Below are 20,892 nucleotides of genomic sequence, written 5' to 3'. Positions count from 1 at the left end.
GTTGGTGCAATTATTTAATAAATGTATGGAAGAGGGTAAGGTACCTAGGGATTGGCAGAGAGCATGCATAGTTCCTTTGTATAAAGGCAAAGGGGATAAAAGAGAGTGCAAAAATTATAGGGGGATAAGTCTGTTGAGTGTACCTGGTAAAGTGTATGGTAGAGTTATAATTGAAAGAATTAAGAGTAAGACGGAGAATAGGATAGCAGATGAACAAGGAGGCTTTAGGAAAGGTAGGGGGTGTGTGGACCAGGTGTTTACAGTGAAACATATAAGTGAACAGTATTTAGATAAGGCTAAAGAGGTCTTTGTGGCATTTATGGATTTGGAAAAGGCGTATGACAGGGTGGATAGGGGGGCAATGTGGCAGATGTTGCAAGTGTATGGTGTAGGAGGTAGGTTACTGAAAGCAGTGAAGAGTTTTTACGAGGATAGTGAGGCTCAAGTTAGAGTATGTAGGAAAGAGGGAAATTTTTTCCCAGTAAAAGTAGGCCTTAGACAAGGATGTGTGATGTCACCGTGGTTGTTTAATATATTTATAGATGGGGTTGTAAGAGAAGTAAATGCGAGGGTCTTGGCAAGAGGCGTGGAGTTAAAAGATAAAGAATCACACACAAAGTGGGAGTTGTCACAGCTGCTCTTTGCCGATGACACTGTGCTCTTGGGAGATTCTGAAGAGAAGTTGCAGAGATTGGTGGATGAATTTGGTAGGGTGTGCAAAAGAAGAAAATTAAAGGTGAATACAGGAAAGAGTAAGGTTATGAGGATAACAAAAAGATTAGGTGATGAAAGATTGAATATCAGATTGGAGGGAGAGAGTATGGAGGAGGTGAACGTATTCAGATATTTGGGAGTGGACGTGTCAGCGGATGGGTCTATGAAAGATGAGGTGAATCATAGAATTGATGAGGGAAAAAGAGTGAGTGGTGCACTTAGGAGTCTGTGGAGACAAAGAACTTTGTCCTTGGAGGCAAAGAGGGGAATGTATGAGAGTATAGTTTTACCAACGCTCTTATATGGGTGTGAAGCGTGGGTGATGAATGTTGCAGCGAGGAGAAGGCTGGAGGCAGTGGAGATGTCATGTCTGAGGGCAATGTGTGGTGTGAATATAATGCAGAGAATTCGTAGTTTGGAAGTTAGGAGGAGGTGCGGGATTACCAAAACTGTTGTCCAGAGGGCTGAGGAAGGGTTGTTGAGGTGGTTCGGACATGTAGAGAGAATGGAGCGAAACAGAATGACTTCAAGAGTGTATCAGTCTGTAGTGGAAGGAAGGCGGGGTAGGGGTCGGCCTAGGAAGGGTTGGAGGGAGGGGGTAAAGGAGGTTTTGTGTGCGAGGGGCTTGGACTTCCAGCAGGCATGCGTGAGCGTGTTTGATAGGAGTGAATGGAGACAAATGGTTTTTAATACTTGACGTGCTGTTGGAGTGTGAGCAAAGTAACATTTATGAAGGGATTCAGGGAAACCGGCAGGCCGGACTTGAGTCCTGGAGATGGGAAGTACAGTGCCTGCACTCTGAAGGAGGGGTGTTAATGTTGCAGTTTAAAAACTGTAGTGTAAAGCACCCTTCTGGCAAGACAGTGATGGAGTGAATGATGGTGAAAGTTTTTCTTTTTCGGGCCACCCTGCCTTGGTGGGAATCGGCCGGTGTGATAATAATAATAAATATATATTATATATATATATATATATATATATATATATATATATATATATATATATATATATGTACGTATTTGAGTGTGTATGTGTGTGTGTATGTGTGTGTGTACAGCACACCACGCAGCGCATGTGGTGTTTGCTCTGGTGTTTACCTGTGTTTATCTCTGTTTGACTGCCGCCCAACTCGCCCACAAGCAAACTTTGGCTCCATCAAAAGTTCCGGATGACACCAAGGGCAAACCCCAGTGCCGCCAAAATGCAAAACAAAAATGATATTGTAAATATATATAAAATATTATATATATATGTATATATATATATATATATATATATATATATATATATATATATATATATATATATATATATATATATATATATATATATATATATACATATATATATATATATATATATATATATATATATATATATATATATATATATATATATATATATGTATGTATGTATATACATGTATGTTGAGGAGGGAAAGGTTGGCCATTAAATTTAAGTTAAATAATGAACAGAGTAGATGGACTCTTGAGTGGTATAACTCGTATGACCTTCCTGGTGAGTGAGAAGACGTAATCACGAGACTAAAATCCCGGTGTGTGGTCAGGGCCTGGGATCTTCAAGTTTGGCTCAGGGATGTATCCCTTTATGGCGAACTTTGAAATTACGTCAAGAATCAATTTACCTTTGAGATATTAAATTTGGGAATCATTTGAGTCAGAGCAACTACTGTTGTTTTTCTCTTGCGTGTTTCTTCTCTTTGGTGCAACATTTCGCCAATATCCAAATTTATTCTTTTTGAGTGACTTCTAAAATGCGGGAAGGAAGTGAAGCTATCTTAGCCGGGGAAAAAGGACATAACCTCATTATGTCCAGAATGGCACTTGGGTATTTAACTTACTGGAGCTTGAAATCAGTTAAGTCCAGTGTGGAGCTTTATTTGTTTTATTAAAAATCCAATGCATAGACTTATACGAGATTCAGGGACATGAATTAACCTTAGTCTAACGTTGGATCTGAGTTATTTAACGAGACGGCATTAAATTCTACGTTTATTCATTAATGTTTAAAAAATTAATACCACATGTATGCTTTTAATTATTTGGAAGAATTTAATGTTTTATTATCTTTCAGTTACGTGTAGTTAATCACAGGTAAATTAAAAATTATACTTTACGTTTACTCATCCTTGTATGTGAATTTTATTTGGATTTTATTAAGCTGTATTTTGCATATTTATTATGTTCCTTGCATCTTGTTGTGCTTTCCAGTAACTGGCTGTTGTTAGCACAATGGTTAGTGTTATGTTAGCAGGTGCGTATGTAGCATAGAAGCAGCAGCAGCAGCAGCAGCAGCAGCAGCAGCAGCAGCAGCAGCAGCAGCAGCAGCAGCAGCAGCAGCAGCAGCAGCAGCATCAACAATAGCATCTGCAGCTGTAATACCGGTAGCAGCAGCAACAACATCAACATCAACAATAGTTGTTGCAGCAGTAACAGCAGCAGTAACGGCAACAGCAGTAGTAACAGTACCAATAGCAGTAGAGGCAGCAGCAGCAGCAGCAGGCAAATCTAAGTTTTACCGTAAAATATTTCTGTTCAATAAATTTTCCAGGTCAGCAGTATGGCAGATTTGGTGGAGGGAGGAGAGAGGGAGAGCCTTCTGTTTCTCCTTCCTGACCACTACCCGTCCGAACGGGAGAAGTAAATGTAGTCTGACAGCCCTTTTTAGCTACACAAAGCACCGATGTGGCTCGTAAGGTCGTCAGTTACTGGTCGTTCTCTTAGACTGTATCTCTCTTTCTCTCTCTCTCTCTCTCTCTCTCTCTCTCTCTCTCTCTCTCTCTCTCTCTCTCTCTCTCTCTCTCTCTCTCTCTCTACCCTACAGGGATGCCAACCCTTCCATCAAAACTCGGGATTATGCAAATGTTTCATATTTTCGTCTAAGTTAGTGTCAGGTTAAGGAAGGGGACCAAAAAATCCTCGCCCTCACGAAACTCGGAAAGCACTGTATGTTACATGGTGGAGAGAGAGAGAGAGAGAGAGAGAGAGAGAGAGAGAGAGAGAAAGCACTTGACTCCACTCCGAGGACCGCGAGAAGTGAACTTCTACACCACAAGACGGGCAGCCAGCAAAAACTACACTCTGTAACCTTCTCCAGAACATCACTTCATATGAGATCATTTATTCCCAGGATTTCTCGAGTCTGGAACATGTTCGTACAGCATAATGATATCAACGAAATAAAGTCAGTTGATCACATGAAACTACTGGCCCACAGATGACTCTAACTTCACCCTGTTCCATATCTGTATATTTCATAGCAGTAAAAAGGATTTCAAATGAGATGATGTAGGTAACAGCTCTTAACTTGTAGATAAAGTTAGGAATTCCTAACATAACCACAATTGTAAAACCCTGTGTAAAAAAATAGTCTAATGAACCGTTCATGTGTACCGACGAGACTCATCATTAGAACAAATCTTCTCACACCATAACTGTTTGATCCATGCGGGTTTATCGCTTATTTTTAATAATAATTACTATAATAAAATAATAACAGTAAAATATAATAAAATAATAGTGAAAATAATAAAAATAATACTAAAATAATACTAAAATAATAATAATAATAATAATAATAATAATAATAATAATAATAATAATAATAATAATAATAATAATAATAATAATAATAATAATAATAACAATATAGGTAGTAGGTTGGTAGACAGCAACCACCCAGGGAGGTACTACCGTCCTGCCGAGTGAGTGTAAAACGAAAGCCTGTAATTGTTTTACATGATGGTAGGATTGCTGATGTCTTTTTGTCTGTCTCATAAATATGCAAGATTACAGGTACGTCTTGCTACTTCTACTTACACTTAGGTCACACTACACATACATGTACATGTTTATTTATACACACTCATCTAAGTTTTCTTTGATTTTATCTTAATAGTTCTTGGTCTTATTACTTTTCCTTTTATATCCATGGGGAGGTGGAATAAGAATCTTTCCTCCGTAAGCCATGCGTGTTGTAAAAGTCAACTAAAATGCCGGGAACAATGGGCTAGTAACCCCTTTTCCTGTAATAATTACTAAAAAGAATGAGAAGAAGAAAATTATCAAAGTGGGAAGTCTGAATGTGCGTGGATGTTGTGCAAATGATAAGAGATGATTCTGGATGTTATGAATGAGAAGAAACTGGATATCCTGGTTTTAAGTGAAACAAAGCTGAAGGGGGTGGGAGAGTTTCAGTGGAGAGGAATAAATGGGATTAGGTCAGGGGTTTCAAATAGAGTTAGAGCTAAAGAAGGAGTAGCAATAATGTTGAAGGATAAGTTATGGCAGGAATAGAGGGACTATAAATACATAAATACAAAGATTATGTGGAGTAAAATAAAGGTTGGATGTGAAAAGTGGGTTATAGTAAGCGTATATGCACCTGGAGAAGAGAGGAGTGTATAGGAGAGAAAGAGATTTTGGGAAATGTTGGGTGAATGCGTGGGGAGTTTTGAACCAAGTGTGAGAGTAATGGTGGTTGGGGATTTCAATGATAAAGTGGGCAAAAATGTTGTGGACGGAGTAGTAGGTAAATTTGGGGTGCCAGGGGTAAATGAAAATGGGGAGTCTTTAATTGAGTTATGTGTAGAAAGAGGTTTGGTAATAAGTAATACATATTTTATGACGAAGAGGATAAATAAATATACGAGGAATGATATAGCACGTAATGAAAGTAGTTTGTTAGATTATGTATTGGTGGATAAAAGGTTGATGGGTAGGCTCCAGGATGTGCAACTGATATATCGGATCATTTTTTAGTTGTAACTACAGTTAGAGTAAGAGGTAAATGGGAAAAGAGGAAAATGGCAACAACAAGCAAGAGGGAGGTGAAAGTGTATAAACTAAGGGAAGAGGAAGTTCGGGTGAGATATAAGCAACTATTGGCAGGAAGGTGGGCTGGTGCAAGAATGAGTAGTGGAGGGCTGAAGAGGATTGGAATAGTTTTAAAAATGCAATATTAGAATGTGGGGCAGAAGTTTGTGGTTATAGGAGGGTGGGGGCAGGAGGAAAGAGGAGTGATTGGTGGAATGATGAAGTAAAGGGTGTGATAAAAGAGAAAAAGTTAGCTTATGAGAAGTTTTTACAAAGCAGAAGTGTTATAAGAAGAGTAGAGTATGTGGAGAGTAAAAGAAAGGTGAAGAGAGTGGTGAGAGAGTGCAAAAGGAGAGCAGATGATAGAGTATGAGAGGCACTGTCAAGAAATTTTAATGAAAATAAGAAAAAAATTTGGAGGTAAACAAGTTAAAAAAGCCTAGAGAACGAATGGATTTGTTAGTTAAAAACAGAGTAGGGGAGTTAGTAGATGGGGAGATGGAGGTTTTGGGTAGATGGCGAGAATATTTTGAGGAACTTTTAAATGTCAACGAAGAAAGGGAAGCGGCAATTTCATGCACTGGCCAGGGAGGTATGCCATCTTTTAGAAGTAAAGAAGAACAGGATGTGAGTGTGGGGGAGGTGTGTGAGGCATTAAGTAGTATGAAAGGGGGTAAAGCAGCTGGAACTGACGGGATCATGACAGAAATGTTAAAAGCAAGGGGGAGATATAGTGTTGGAGTGGTTGGTATTTTTGTTTAATAAATGTATGAAAGAGGGGAAGGTACCTAGGGATTGACGGAGAGCATGTATAGTCCCTTTATATAAAGGAAAGGGGGACAAAAGAGACTGTAAAAATTATAGAGGAATAAGTTTACTGAGTATACCAGGAAAAGTGTACAGTAGGGTTATAATTGAAAGAATTAGAGGTAAGACAGAATGTAGGATTGTAGTTGAGCAAGGAGGTTTCAGAGTGGGTAGGGGATGTGTAGATCAAGTGTTTACACAGAAGCATATATGTGAACAGTATTTAGATAAAGGTAGGGAAGTTTTTATTGCATTTACGAATTTAGAAAAGGCATATGATACACTGGATTGGGGAGCAATGTGGCAGATGTTGCAAGTATATGGAATAGGTGGTAAGTTACTAAATGCTGTAAAGAGTATTTATGAGGATAGTGAGGCTCAGGTTAGGGTATGTAGAAGAGAGGGAGACTACTTCCCGGTAAAAGTAGGTCTTAGACAGGGATGTGTAATGTCACCATGGTTGGTTAATATATTTATAGATGGGGTTGTAAAAGAAGTAAATGCTAGGGTGTTCGGGAGAGGGGTGGGATTAAATTATGGGGAATCAAATACAAAATGGGAATTAACACAGTTGCTTTTTGCTGATGATACTGTGCTTATGGGAGATTCTAAAGAAAAATTGCAAAGGTTAGTGGATGAGTTTGGGAGTGTGTGTAAAGGTAGAAAGTTGAAAGTGAACATAGAAAAGAGTAAGGTGATGAGAGTATCAAATGATTTAGATAAAGAAAAATTGGATATCAAATTGGGGAGGAGTATGGAAGAAGTGAATATTTTCAGATACTTGGGAGTTGACGTGTCTGCGGATGGATTAATGAAGGATGAGGTTAATCATAGAATTGATGAAGGAAAAAAGGTGAGTGGTGCGTTGAGGTATATGTGGAGACAAAAAACGTTATCTATGGAGGCAAAGAAGGGAATGTATGAAAGTATAGTAGTACCAACACTCTTGTATGGGTGTGAAGCTTGGGTTGTGAATACAGCAGCGAGGAGGCGGTTGGAGGCAGTGGAGATGTCCTGTCTAAGGGCAATGTGTGGAGTAAATATTATGCAGAAAATTCGGAGTGTGGAAATTAGGAGAAGGTGTGGAGTTAATAAAAGCATTAGTCAAAGAGCTGAAGAGGGGTTGTTGAGGTGGTTTGGTCATTTAGAGAGAATGGATCAAAGTAGAATGACATGGAGAGCATTTAAATCTGTAGGGGAAGGAAGGCGGGGTAGGGGTCGTCCTCGAGAAGGTTGGAAGGAAGGGGTAAGGGAGGTTTCGTGGGCAAGGGGCTTGAACTTCCAGCAGGTACTCATGAGCGTGTTAGATAGGAGTGAATGGAGACGAATGGTATTTGGGACCTGACGATCTGTTGTAGTGTGAGCAGGGTAATATTTAGTGAAGGGATTCAGGGAAACCGGTTATTTTTATATAGCCGGACTTGAGTCCTGGAAATGGGAAGTACAATACCTGCACTCTAAAGGAGGGGTTCGGGATATTAGCTGTTTGGAGGGATATGTTGTGTATCTTTATACGTATATGCTTCTAAGCTGTTGTGTTCTGAGCACCTCTGCAAAAACAGTGATAATGTGTGAGTGTGGTGAAAGTGTTGAATGATGATGAAAGTATTTTCTTTCTGGGGATTTTCTTTCTTTTTTGGGTCACCCTGCCTCGGTGGGAGACAGCCGACTTGTTAAAAAAATAATAATGATAATAACAATAATAATGATAATGATAATAATAATAAAATAATAACAATAATGAAATAATAATAATAATAATAATAATAATAATAATAATAATAATAATAATAATAATAATAATAATAATAATTCACTGACCATCCACAACTTAAACTCTTAAAGAGGGTTGCCTGAAGCTGGTGAAGAACTCTTGATCCAAGGATTTAGAGCACATTCCTTCTGTGGATAGAACCCTTTTGCCTTCCCATTCCTCCCATCTCCCGGAGGCTGCGTTATTATTATTATTAGTCATGGGCGCTTACCCATGACTAACAATAATACTAATAATAATAATAATAATAACAATAATTTTCATAATAATAATAATAATAATAATAATAATAATAATAATAATAATAATAATAATAATAATAATGCATGAGCGTGTTTGATAGGAGTGAATGGAGACAAATGGTTTTTAATACTTGACGTGCTGTTGGAGTGTGAGCAAAGTAACATTTATGAAGGGGTTCAGGGAAACCGGCAGGCTGGACTTGAGTCCTGGAGATGGGAAGTACAGTGCCTGCACTCTGAAGGAGGGGTGTTAATGTTGCAGTTTAAAAACTGTAGTGTAAAGCACCCTTCTGGCAAGACAGTGATGGAGTGAATGATGGTGAAAGTTTTTCTTTTTCGGGCCACCCTGCCTTGGTGGGAATCAGCCAGTGTGATAATAAAATAATAAATAATAATAATAATAATAATCTGATATTTCAATTGTTAAATCTGCTCATTCGCCCAGTCCCCAGCACGCCCACCCATAGTCACCAGCACGCCCACCCATAGTCACCAGCACGCCCACCCATAGTCACCAGCACGCCCACCCATAGTCACTAGCACGCCCACCCATAGTCACCAGCACGCCCACCCATAGTCACCAGCACGCCCACCCATAGTCACCAGCACGCCCACCCATAGTCACCAGCACGCCCACCCATAGTCACCAACACGCCCACCCATAGTCACCAGCATGCCCACCCATAGTCATATACATTATATATATATATATATATATATATATATATATATATATATATATATATATATATATATATATATATATATATATATATATGTATATATATATATATATATATATATATATATATATATATATATATATATATATATATATATATATATATAATTAACCAACTAACGGGGCTTGCACGTGCCAGTAGATGCAAGAACCTTTCCAAAGTTGCAACAGCAAAGTTGAAATTCCCAAAATTCTCAAGCTGCGGAGATGAGACGTTCTCAAGTTGTAAACAGAAACCTTCGGAAACAAATCATGAAACCACATGAAGGTATTGGAATAAATGATCTAGAAAAACCGACAAGTTGATAACTGAGACACATGTGCAACACTTGGGTATCTTTACTCTGAAATAAAGATACCCAAAATTCAGTATACAAGTGTCTCATTTATCCACTTGAAGGTACCACTTTGGAAATGTCTGTTCATAGTTATTGTTTCATTTTTATTTTTCGCTTTTGTGCCAGTGGCCGCAGTTAATGTTCTTGTTGTTGTTCTTGTTACAGGTATTGCTCTTGTTGTTACAGTCGTTGCTCTTGATAGACAATGGGTGTGTTTTGTAAACTGATGACACGAATAGCTTGTGTTTCGAACTGGGGTTTAATTTTTTGTCTTGATACGACTTACACTTATTGCTTACGACAGGTGTTGGGTAGCTAAGATATGTAGTTAAGTGTTTTTGGCAGGTGTTGCATTTAAGTGCTAACATGAAAGTGTTTATGACATGTGTTGTGTCATTTGTATTGGCTGCTGTGGTTTACAGTTTGTGTTTATGAGAGTCGTTGAGTGCCCTTTCAACTGGGTTGATGTATAGTTTGTTTTCTGACAGGTGGTGAGTGCTTTTTGTAGCTACTGATTACTGCCCCTTGCTAGGCACGTGTTATTGCCCCGTGCTAGGCACGTGCTACTACCCACTGCTAAACAGGGGCTACTACCCCGTGCAAGGCAGGTGCTACTGTCCCGTGCTGGCCAGGTGTTACTACCCCAGGCTAGGAAGGTGCTACTGCCCCGTGCTAGGCAGGTTCTGCTACCCTAGGCTAAGCAAGTTCTTCTGACCTATGCTAGATTGGTCCTACTGACCCATACTAGACAGGTCCGACTGACCCATACTAGACAGGTCCTACTCACCCATGCAAGACAGGACCTACTGACCCATGCAAGACAGGTCCCACTGACCCATGCTGGAAAATTCCTAATGACCCATGCTTGGCAGGCTCTAAAAAAAACATTTATGTATAACTAGACATTCACACAAAAAATACTACGCATCGCGAAGCGAAATTATTGGCCGGGGAAGAAAAATAGTGCTGATGACCAGGTGTGCAAAAACGTAATAATGGAAAAAATATGAACGCAGTATGGTGACCCATTACGGCGGAGGCTGGTATAAGAACGGGTCAAGTGGAGCCTAATGGTGGGGGGTGGGGTGAGTAGGGGGTCATGAGGGGTATCATGGGGGTAAGGGAGAGGAAGAATGGACGGAGGGATGAGGAGAGAAAGAGTGGAGGGAGTGAGTGAAAAGTAAGGCGGAAGAGGTGGGAGAGAGAACATTTGATCACGAATATTTTGAATTTCGTCACTGTATAATGTTGGTGTTCATTCTGGTTATTTATTAAAAGCCTGGGGAGCGCTAAACCCGTAGGGGATTATACAGCTCCTGTGGGGGGGAGGGGGTATATGGAAGTCATTCAGACTTAATTCAGGGAATTGGAGCACAGATCCAATTCAAGAGCCCCTCACCAGCATCAAGGAACCTCCCTCGAGGGGTGTTCGTTCTGAAGTGCAGTTGATTGCTTGTTACACAGACCAGGGGTTGGGTAGTTGGACTCCCTCGTTGCTGGCATCATTGTTCCCAAGGTGTGATTGTGCCTCACTCATGGTGCTAAAGCTGAGGAATATTGTGGAAACACAATTGTGAAGGACTTTGGTTTTTGTAGGGAAATGTTGGCGCTTTTCAGTGTGTCGAACTAGTTGGAAATAATTGTTATAACACTAAGCGTCCCTCCCTTCTTCCTTTCTTCTCACTTTCCTTCCTTCCCCTTCTTCCCTTCTTTTCACTTCCCTTCCCTCCCCTCCTTCCCTCCTTCTCACATCCCTTCCCTCCCCTTCTTACCTTGTCTTTTCTTTCCTAGTCCTCCCTCATTTTCCCTTCTAAGTTCCTTTCCTCAAATCTCTGACGCGTCTCTCACCTCCCCGTCTCTCACATTTCTTCCTTCATCCCCTCTCCTTTCTTGTTCCCCCCCTCTCCTCTCCCACCCTATCCTCTCTTCTCTTTCCCGTCCCTCTCTCCCTTTCTCGCCCCTCTTATTCCTCCCTCTGACGTGTCCACTCTCCCTCTCTTCCTCTCTGAGCAGCTCTTCCAGTGTGACGAATGTATATACACCAAGAACTGAACATTTCTCAGTGAATATATACTGAGAGTTGATTTGTATTCCAATTTTACGGTTCAAATATTCTTAGCCGATTTAAAGCCTATCAACTACACAAGGGTCATCAAGGTTGCAAATCACCTCAACAATACCGGACAAGCATATTTAAACCCCAAAAAGAAAATGAAATAAACTCACTTAATATACATACACACACACGCACACGCACTTCTGAGTGTGCATAATTCGGTGTACAGGTGAGGTGCAGCCTTAATGACCCTTTTGCCATCAATAGACTTTAAACCTAACCAATCAACTATCCCAGTGTGAGCGATGCTCCCCGATGTTCCAAAACTGTTCACTCGTTCTGGCACGAAATCGTTTGGTCGTCGTCCGAAATGAAGAATTTTTTCATTTCGCGGAGGCATTCCATCAATTCACTTAAATAATTGACCTTTTTTACAGGTGGAGAATCGAGGTATTGACTTTTTTTTTAATTGATGCAACTTTTTATTTGGGAAAATCTTGCTGTCTCGTGCGGGTCGAGTCAGTGTGTTCATCTGGAACGAAATATTTCTGTTTGTTTTGTAATAACAGTAATGAAGTCTGTATTTTAAAACAGGTTTCGTAATTTTGATCGAGACTCTGAAGTGGGTTACCCAGTCATTATTTACCGCTTCTTTTCGATTATGATAATAATAATCCCAGTTATTGTGTACTTTAGTATCTTTGGTAAGGATTTTTGCATTTATATCTCGAAATGTTTACTCAGACTCTCTTGAACCGTTTTTAATATAGGTTTATTAAGTTTAAAGCTTTTCCAGTACGTAGTAATCATCAGGGCTGCGAATCACGCAGCTCAACGTTAGTCAAATCGTACTTGAACCCCTATGATAACGATCAAAATAGACTTAGTGTATTCATAGGGAGATTTATGCGCTTAATCTCTGTTTTCTTATTATACTCACACGATGCTTCAGATGTATTTAAATTTGCTATAATTTTATTAATAGTTTTTGTATAATTTTGTCTTATTTGCAATTGTTTTTGTTTCTTTTAATTTGGTTTCATTTTCGTAATAATTACATTGGTAAATCAGGTCTTCTTTATTTTGATTTATCTTGGATTCTCCTGCTGGTGATTTATTTTTATCAGGAATTAAAGAGTTCTTATTCACTTTGTTCTCTCCTATTTCTAGCTCATGAGTCTGCTCTTTCTTCTTTTTCTTCTTCTAATTATTATTATTATTATTATTATTATTATTATTATTATTATTATTATTATTATTACTTTCTCGCTGTATATTTGTTAGGTTCATTTATGCGACAAGCTGAAAGTCAGGACATTTTCTATAATGATTCCTATACATTTTTTTCTCCTCCATGTTTATTTTTTATATCGTATGAATGTTAAATAAACACTTATTAAACATTTTCTCATTCTTATCAGAATTTATGTCCAAATTCTGTCTCGTAAACCTGTGATATGACAGGTCAGTTGTACAAAATTCTAGACTCTCATAATGTGCTTCTCTTTATTCGTCTGTTTACTAATATTTATTAGTCGTGTAATATTTCTTTACTAAAAATTGGATATTTAACAAGTATTGGTGGACCTCAATTTCTTAGTACATTTCTTTAAAATTGATTTTTTGAATAACCCTCTTAATGATACCCTGTAAGATACACACACACACACATAAACACACACACACACACACACACACACACACACACAAACACACACACACACACACACACACACACACACACACACACACACACACACACACACACACTCACACACACATATATATATATATATATATATATATATATATATATATATATATATATATATATATATGTCGTGCCGAATAGGCAGAACTTGCGATCTTGGCTTAAATAGCAACGCTCATCTTGCCATATAGGACAAGTGAAAATTTGTGTATGCAATAATTTCGCCAAAATCATTCTGAACCTAACGAAAAAAATATGTTTGATTGTGTTTGTTTAGTATTAAATTATTGTAAACGCATTTAAAATATATTTAGTTGGGTTAGGCTAAAATATATTGCTCTTGCTATAATAAGGTTAGGTAAGTTTTCTAAGATACTTTTGGTGCAAAATTAAAAAACAATTACATTAACATTAATGAAAAAATATGTCTTTAAACGTATAAGAGAAAATTTCAGAAAGGACTTAATTTTAAATGAGTTCTTGCTAATTGACCAGTTTTACATATTCGGCACGATATATATATATATATATATATATATATATATATATATATATATATATATATATATATATATATATATATATATATATATATATATATATATATATATATATATATATAAATATATATATATATATATATATATATATATATATATATATATATATATATATATATATATATATACATATATATATATATTTCGACAAGGGGTGACCCAAAAAAGAAAAAACATTCATCATTCAACACTTTCACCACACTCGCACATTATCACTGTTTTTGCAGAGGTGCTCAGAATACAACAGTCTAGAAGCATACACATATAAAGATACACAACATATCCCTCCAAACTGCCAATATCCCAAACCCCTCCTTTAAAGTGCAGGCATTGTACTTCCCATTTCCAGGACTCAAGTCCGGCTATATAAAAATAACCGGTTTCCCTGAATCCCTTCACTAAATATTACCTCGCTCACACTCCAACAGCTCGTCAGGTCCCAAATACCATTTGTCTCCATTCACTCCTATGTGACATGCTCACGAACGCTTGCTGGAAGTCCAAGTAACTTGCCCACAAAATATCCTTTACCCCCTCCCTCCAGCCTTTTCGAGGACGACCCCTACCTCGCCTTCCTTCCCCTACAGATTTAAATGCTCTCCATGTCATTCTACTTTATTCCATTCTCTCTAAATGACCAAACCACCTCAACAACCCCCCTTCAGCCCTCTGACTAATACTTTTATTAACTCCACACCTTCTCCTAATTTCCACACTCCGAATTTCCTGCATAATTTTTACACCACACATTGCCCTTAGACAGGACATCTCCATTGCCTCCAACCGCCTCCTCGCTGCAGCATTCACAACCCAAGCTTCACACCCATACAAGAGTGTTGGTACTACTATACTTTCATACATTCCCTTCTTTGCTTCCATAGATAACGTTTTTTGTCTCCACTTATACCTCAACGCACCACTCGCCTTTTTTCCTTATCAATTCTATGATTAATCTCATCCTTCATAAATCCATCCGCTGACACGTCAACTCCCCAATATCTGAAAACATTCACTTCTTCCATACTCCTCCCCAGTTTGATATCCAATTTTTCTTTATCTAAATCATTTGATACCCTCATCACCTTACTCTTTTCTATGTTCGCTTTAAACTTTCTACCTTTACACACACTTCCAAACTCGTCCACTAACCTTTGCAATTTTTCTTTACAATCTCCCATAAGCACAGTATCATCAGCAAAAAGTAACTGTGCCAATTACCATTTTGTATTTGATTCCCCATAATTTAATCCCACCCGTCTCCCGAACACCCTAGCATTTACTTCTTTTACAACTCCATCTATAAATATATTAAACAACCATGGTGACATTACACATCCCTGTTTAAGACCTACTTTTACCGGGAAGTAGTCTCCCTCTCTTCTACACACCCTAACCTGAGCCTCACTATCCTCATAAAAACTCTTTACAGCATTTAGTAACTTACCACCTATTCCATATACTTGCAACATCTGCCACATTGCTCCCCTATCTACTCTATCATATGCCTTTTCTAAATCCATAAATGCAATAAAAACTTCCCTACTTTTATCTAAATACTGTTCACATATATGCTTCAATGCACTTAGTCTACACATCCCCTTCCCACTCTAAAACCTCCTTGCTCATCCACAATCCTACATTCTGTCTTACCTCTAATTCTTTCAATAATAACCCTACTGTACACTTTTCCTGGTATACTCAGAAAACTATTCCTCTATAATTTTTACAATCTCTTTTGTCCCCATTCCCTTTATGTAAAGGGACTATACATGCTCTCTGCCAATCCCTAGGTACCTTCCCCTCTTTCATACATTTATTAAACAAAAATACCAACCACTCCAACACTATATCCCCCCTGCTTTTAACATTTCTGTCATGATCCCGTCAGTTCCAGCTGCTTTACCCCCTTTCATTCTACGTAATGCCTCACGCACCTCCCCCACACTCACATCCTGCTCTTCTTCACTCCTACAAGATGGTGTTGCTCTTCGCCTAGCCGCCCCCATCCTTACCGAGCATAGGTGTATTTGCGGCAGGGTGACAGCTGATCAATTCGGACTTCATGGTCTCGTGTGTCACACAGCAGAAGGGAAGTATGCCAGACATGAGGAGGTCAATGACATCATAAAGAGAAGCCTCGCCACAGCCCGTTGCCCAGCTCAACGGGAACCCCAAGTACAGAGGTCTGATGGAAGTCAAAAGCGCCCTGATGGAGCCACTATGCTACCCTGGAAGGATGGAAAGCAGATTGCCTGGGACTACACCTGTGCTGCCACATTGGCAGACACCTACTTGTCATACTCCGTAGTGGAAGGGGGTGGAGCTGCCAGCCACAGGGAGACCCAGAAGATCCGAAAATATGAAGACCTTCCCCCTTGCTATAACTTCATTCCAATAGGGTCGAAGACCCTTGGAACATGGGGCAAGTGTGCTCTAAAGTTCCTCAAAGAGCTGGGTGAAAAGCTCATCATAGAAAGCAAGGACCACAGGGCGACCACCTTTCTCTTTCAGAGACTCAGTGTTGCGATCCAGAGAGGAAATGCCTGCAGCATTCTGGGCACGCGGTCCACCGCAGGGGAACTGGACGAAGTATTCGAGATGTAGCTCTGAGTTACCGATGTTGTTTTACTTTCTGCTGTATTTTTGTGAATGTTTGGCCAATGTATTTTGTCTTTAAATAAAACACTTGAAATATAGGGGGTGGTAGGAGAAAATTCTCAAACAGCTTCAGGGAGAACCTTGAGTTTTCCCTGAAGCAAGTTTATTCTTTTCTCTGAGGATGAGGGACCCTATAACAGTTCTAGAGGTGGTACCTCCCTACATATATATATATATATATATATATATATATATAGATATATATATATATATATATATATATATATATATATATGTCGTGCCGAATAGGCAGAACTTGCGATCTTGGCTTAAATAGCAACGCTCATCTTGCCATATAGGACAAGTGAAAATTTGTGTATGCAATAATTTCGCCAAAATCATTCTGAACCTAACGAAAAAAATATATTTCACTGTGTTTGTTTAGTATTAAATTATTGTAAACAAATCTAAAATATATTTGGTTGGGTTAGGCTATAATAAATTGTTCTTATTATAATAAGGTTAGGTAAGTTTTCTAAGATTCTTTTGGTACAAAATTAAAAATTTTTACATTAAAATTAATGAAAAAAATATATCTTTAAACGTATAAGAGAAAATTTTAGAAAGGACTTAATTTTAAATGAGTTCTTGCTAATTGACCAGTTTTACATATTCGGCACGACATATATATATATATATATATATATATATATATATGTATATATATGTATATATATATATATACACACACACAAACATGTGTATGTGTATTTTGAAAACAAAAAAAAATCGTTGTAATACAGTTGATCTGGTAAAATAATACGACGGGACTAGTAACATCAATCTGATGTCACATATCTTGGGGAACAAATATACGAATCTCATAGCAAAAAAATTTTTTTGACGTCATAAAACTGAAATCCTGTGATCCATTCAATCAAGATCCAATTTCACACACATGGTGTTTTCCCTGTTTTTTACTTTGCTTTATTGGGTTTTGCTCACGTGTTTATTATAACTTTTTGAAATTTATTAAAAAAGAAATCTTATTCCTACGACAGTCTAGTTCTCTCTCTCTCTCTCTCTCTCTCTCTCTCTCTCTCTCTCTCTCTCTCTCTCTCTCTCTCTCTCTCTCTCTCTCTCTCTCTCTCTCTCTTTCTCCAGCGCGACGAAGATCTCTCTTTGGACAAACGCTTTCAGTGGTCTATGAAGCTCTGAAAAGCAGCCGGGTGTGGACAGGATGTCTTTGATTCAGGTCCTGTAAGCGCTTTAGTCGAAACCTCTTTGCCCTTTACTTGTGGTGCGGTTCGGTCTTGTTCGTGGTGTGTTTGCATGTATGTATGCTCATATATATATATATATATATATATATATATATATATATATATATATATATATATATATATATATATATATATATATATATATATATATATATATATATATATATATATATATATATATATGTCGTGCCGAATACGTAAAATTGGTCATTTAGCAGTAACTCATTTAAAATTAAGTCCTTTCTATAAGTTTCTTTAATACGTTTAAAGATATATTTTTTTCACCTACGTTATTGTAAACAGTAATAATTTTGTACCAAAAGAACCTTAGAAAACTTATCAAACTTTATTATAACAAGCGCAATTTAATTTAGCATAACCCAGCTAAATATATTTTAGATAAGTTTACAATAATTTGATAATAAACAAACACATTGAAATACATTTTTTTTTCGTTAGATTCAGAAAGATTTTTGCGAAATTAGTGCATACGCAAATTTTCGCTTGCCTTATCCGGCAAGAAGAGCGTTGCTATTTAAGACAAAATTACAAGTTTTACCTATTCTGATGCAGCAGGTGTCAACCCACGCTGGGACATTTAATTTTTTTTTTCTGTGTGATAATAGCATTAGCTTTTCATTGTCCTTGGAAAAAGAATTCAAATCTTCGTTCAGCTTAAGTGGGGAAACCTGGTAAGTGAGATATATATCAATGATCTAGATATAGAACTTACTTCAAAAATTTCAAAACTTGTGAATGTAGCAAAAATAGGGAGACTAACCAGGTATTTGTGACTAACCAGGTATTTTGAGAAACCCGAAACGTTGTTGCAGTTTTTGCAAAAGTTGGGAAGAAATTTCATGTTTACAAGTGGAAGATAATGTGTTTTGGATATAATAATGTAAAATTTTGAACTTGATTTATACGGAAATTTACTTACTGAAGCACATTAAGAAAATATTTTTGAACACTCATGAACAGTTACCTAAATAATAATTAACAATTTCTTTCTGCAAGAAGTAAGAGCAACGGAATACTTGGCTGTTTGGTAAACAGTTTCGAGCTTAAGACACTGAAGCCTCTTATGCTGTACAGTTTTGGTTTTCTTATTATATAAATGATGAAGATAATCTTGCGAGAGAACAGAAGAGCAGCATAGCAGCACAACTCATAACATCGAGTAGCAAACTATGTGAGGAAAGACATCAGTCGCTAAAGTTGTTCTCTCTCAGGAATCATAAGAACATAAGAACATATGAAAGAAGGAACACTGAAGCAGGCCTACTGTCCAAGCAAAGCTACTACCGGCTTAAGCCAACGACCCAACCTAGTCAGGTCAGGTCACATCCAAAATCAGTAGCTTTGAGGTGACCTTATACAAGCCTTACATATATTTAACAAGTTCGATATTCTCTAACACGAAAATCTTTCCGACGTGTAAAAGGGGAAAATAACAAAAACAAAATATTGGAACTCTGTGGCACACAGTGTACAACGAATGTGGTCGAGGGTTTCTTGGAAACTGAGTCAGAACACCGAGATTCTCTCCGTCCCCTTGAAGATGTTAGTGACAAATCATTTTGGTGTTTTATAAACCTGCTGGAGTGCGTGTAGTCATCCACGGACTGGTGGCCACCGCTCCTGTTTTCGCCTCAACAGAGGCGGTGGCCACCAGTATCCTGTTGTTGAACTGTAAGTTCCAGAACTAAACACAATATTCAGTTGAACATGGTACACCCGGAGCCTAGTATTTACTGTAGTAGTAGAATTAGTTGTAGAAACAACAGTACTGCTAGAAGTGGAGTAGTATGAGTAGTTAAAGTAGGAACTATTCTTGTAACCCTCGCTACCTATCAACTATCTTTCCTGTCACATGCCTATACGGTATTTTTTTTTTTTTTTTTTTTTTCATGCTGCCAGTTTGCCGGAAGGAGTGAAGGGTTGGGATAGAGCCTCCTACTACACCTTACAAGAATATCTGCTATAGTATGAATGTATCTAAAAACTAGTACAGTAGATGTAGCCTAACTGCAGATAGTCCTTTGCGGAGAGTCTTGGTGTAAAGCGTATGGTCGTTTGCTATTTACTAATTTTTTTGTTTCCTCGTTCTCTTGACAACAGGTGAAGTAGGCGCCGCAGGAGTAGAGTGCGACAGGCGCCGCAGTAGTCTGCGGCAGGTTATGCAGAAAAAAAAGGACGGCAGGTTCCGCAGGGAGCAGCTGCGGCAGGTCTCGCAGAAAGAAAAAACTGCAGAAAGTCCTGCAAGAAAAGGCAGCGGCAGACTCCAAAGGAGGAGGCCGCGACAGATCCTGCAGAAAGAAGAAAAAACTGCGGCAGGTCCTGCAAAGAGAATCTATGGCAGTCATGTAGGAAGAGGCTGTGGCAAGTCTTGCAGGAAGAATCTAAGGCAGATCCTGTAGGAAGAGGTTATGGCAAGTCCTGCAGGAAGAATCTAAGGCAGATCCTGTAGGAAGAAGCTGTGGTAGGTCCTGCAGGAAGAAGCTGTGGCAGGTCCTGCAAGGAAGGAGCTGTGACAGGTCTTGAAGGAAGCTGTGGCAGGTACTGCAAGGAAACTGTGACAGGTCCTGCAGGAAGTTGTGGCAAGTCCTACAGGAAGAGACTGTGGCAGGCACCACAGAAGGAGATGGACCTCCGACTCCACTAGTGACATAATCCTCCCTTTCAGACAGACTTTCCAGCGTGATTACTGACTCGCCACAATGGTTCCTCTCCCGACCATCCTCCTTTACCAAGCCCCTTTTCATTCTCCTTGCCTCTTATTGCATAGAGAGAGAGAGAGAGAGAGAGAGAGAGAGAGAGAGAGAGAGAGAGAGAAAATACGTACTCATATTATACAGACTTGTGAGGAGAAATTATATCTTCATCTATATCTATACAATATTTTATTAATTTTTTACTTATAGGTGGTTTGGACATTTAGACATTATGGAGCAAAATAGGATGACTAACGGGGCATATAAATTGGAGGAGTAAGAAAGCAAGGGGCATAGGACGTTCTAAGAAAGATTGGAGGGAGGGAGTAAAGAGAGTTTTGATAGTTTGTGGCTTTTACATCCAATAGACTTTGTAAGAGCGTGTAAGGAGTGAACGGAGACAATTGATTTTTAGATTTGACGTGTTGTTGGAGTGTGAGCAAGGTAACATTTAAGAAAGGATTTGGGGAAAATGGTTAGCCGGACTTGAGTCCTGGAGGTAGAAGGTAACAATACCA

This window comes from Cherax quadricarinatus, chromosome 40, assembly GCF_038502225.1.
Source record: "Cherax quadricarinatus isolate ZL_2023a chromosome 40, ASM3850222v1, whole genome shotgun sequence".
Lineage (NCBI taxonomy): Eukaryota > Metazoa > Arthropoda > Malacostraca > Decapoda > Parastacidae > Cherax > Cherax quadricarinatus.
The sequence above is the reverse complement of the archived record's forward strand: the minus strand, read 5'-3'. Positions refer to the sequence as shown.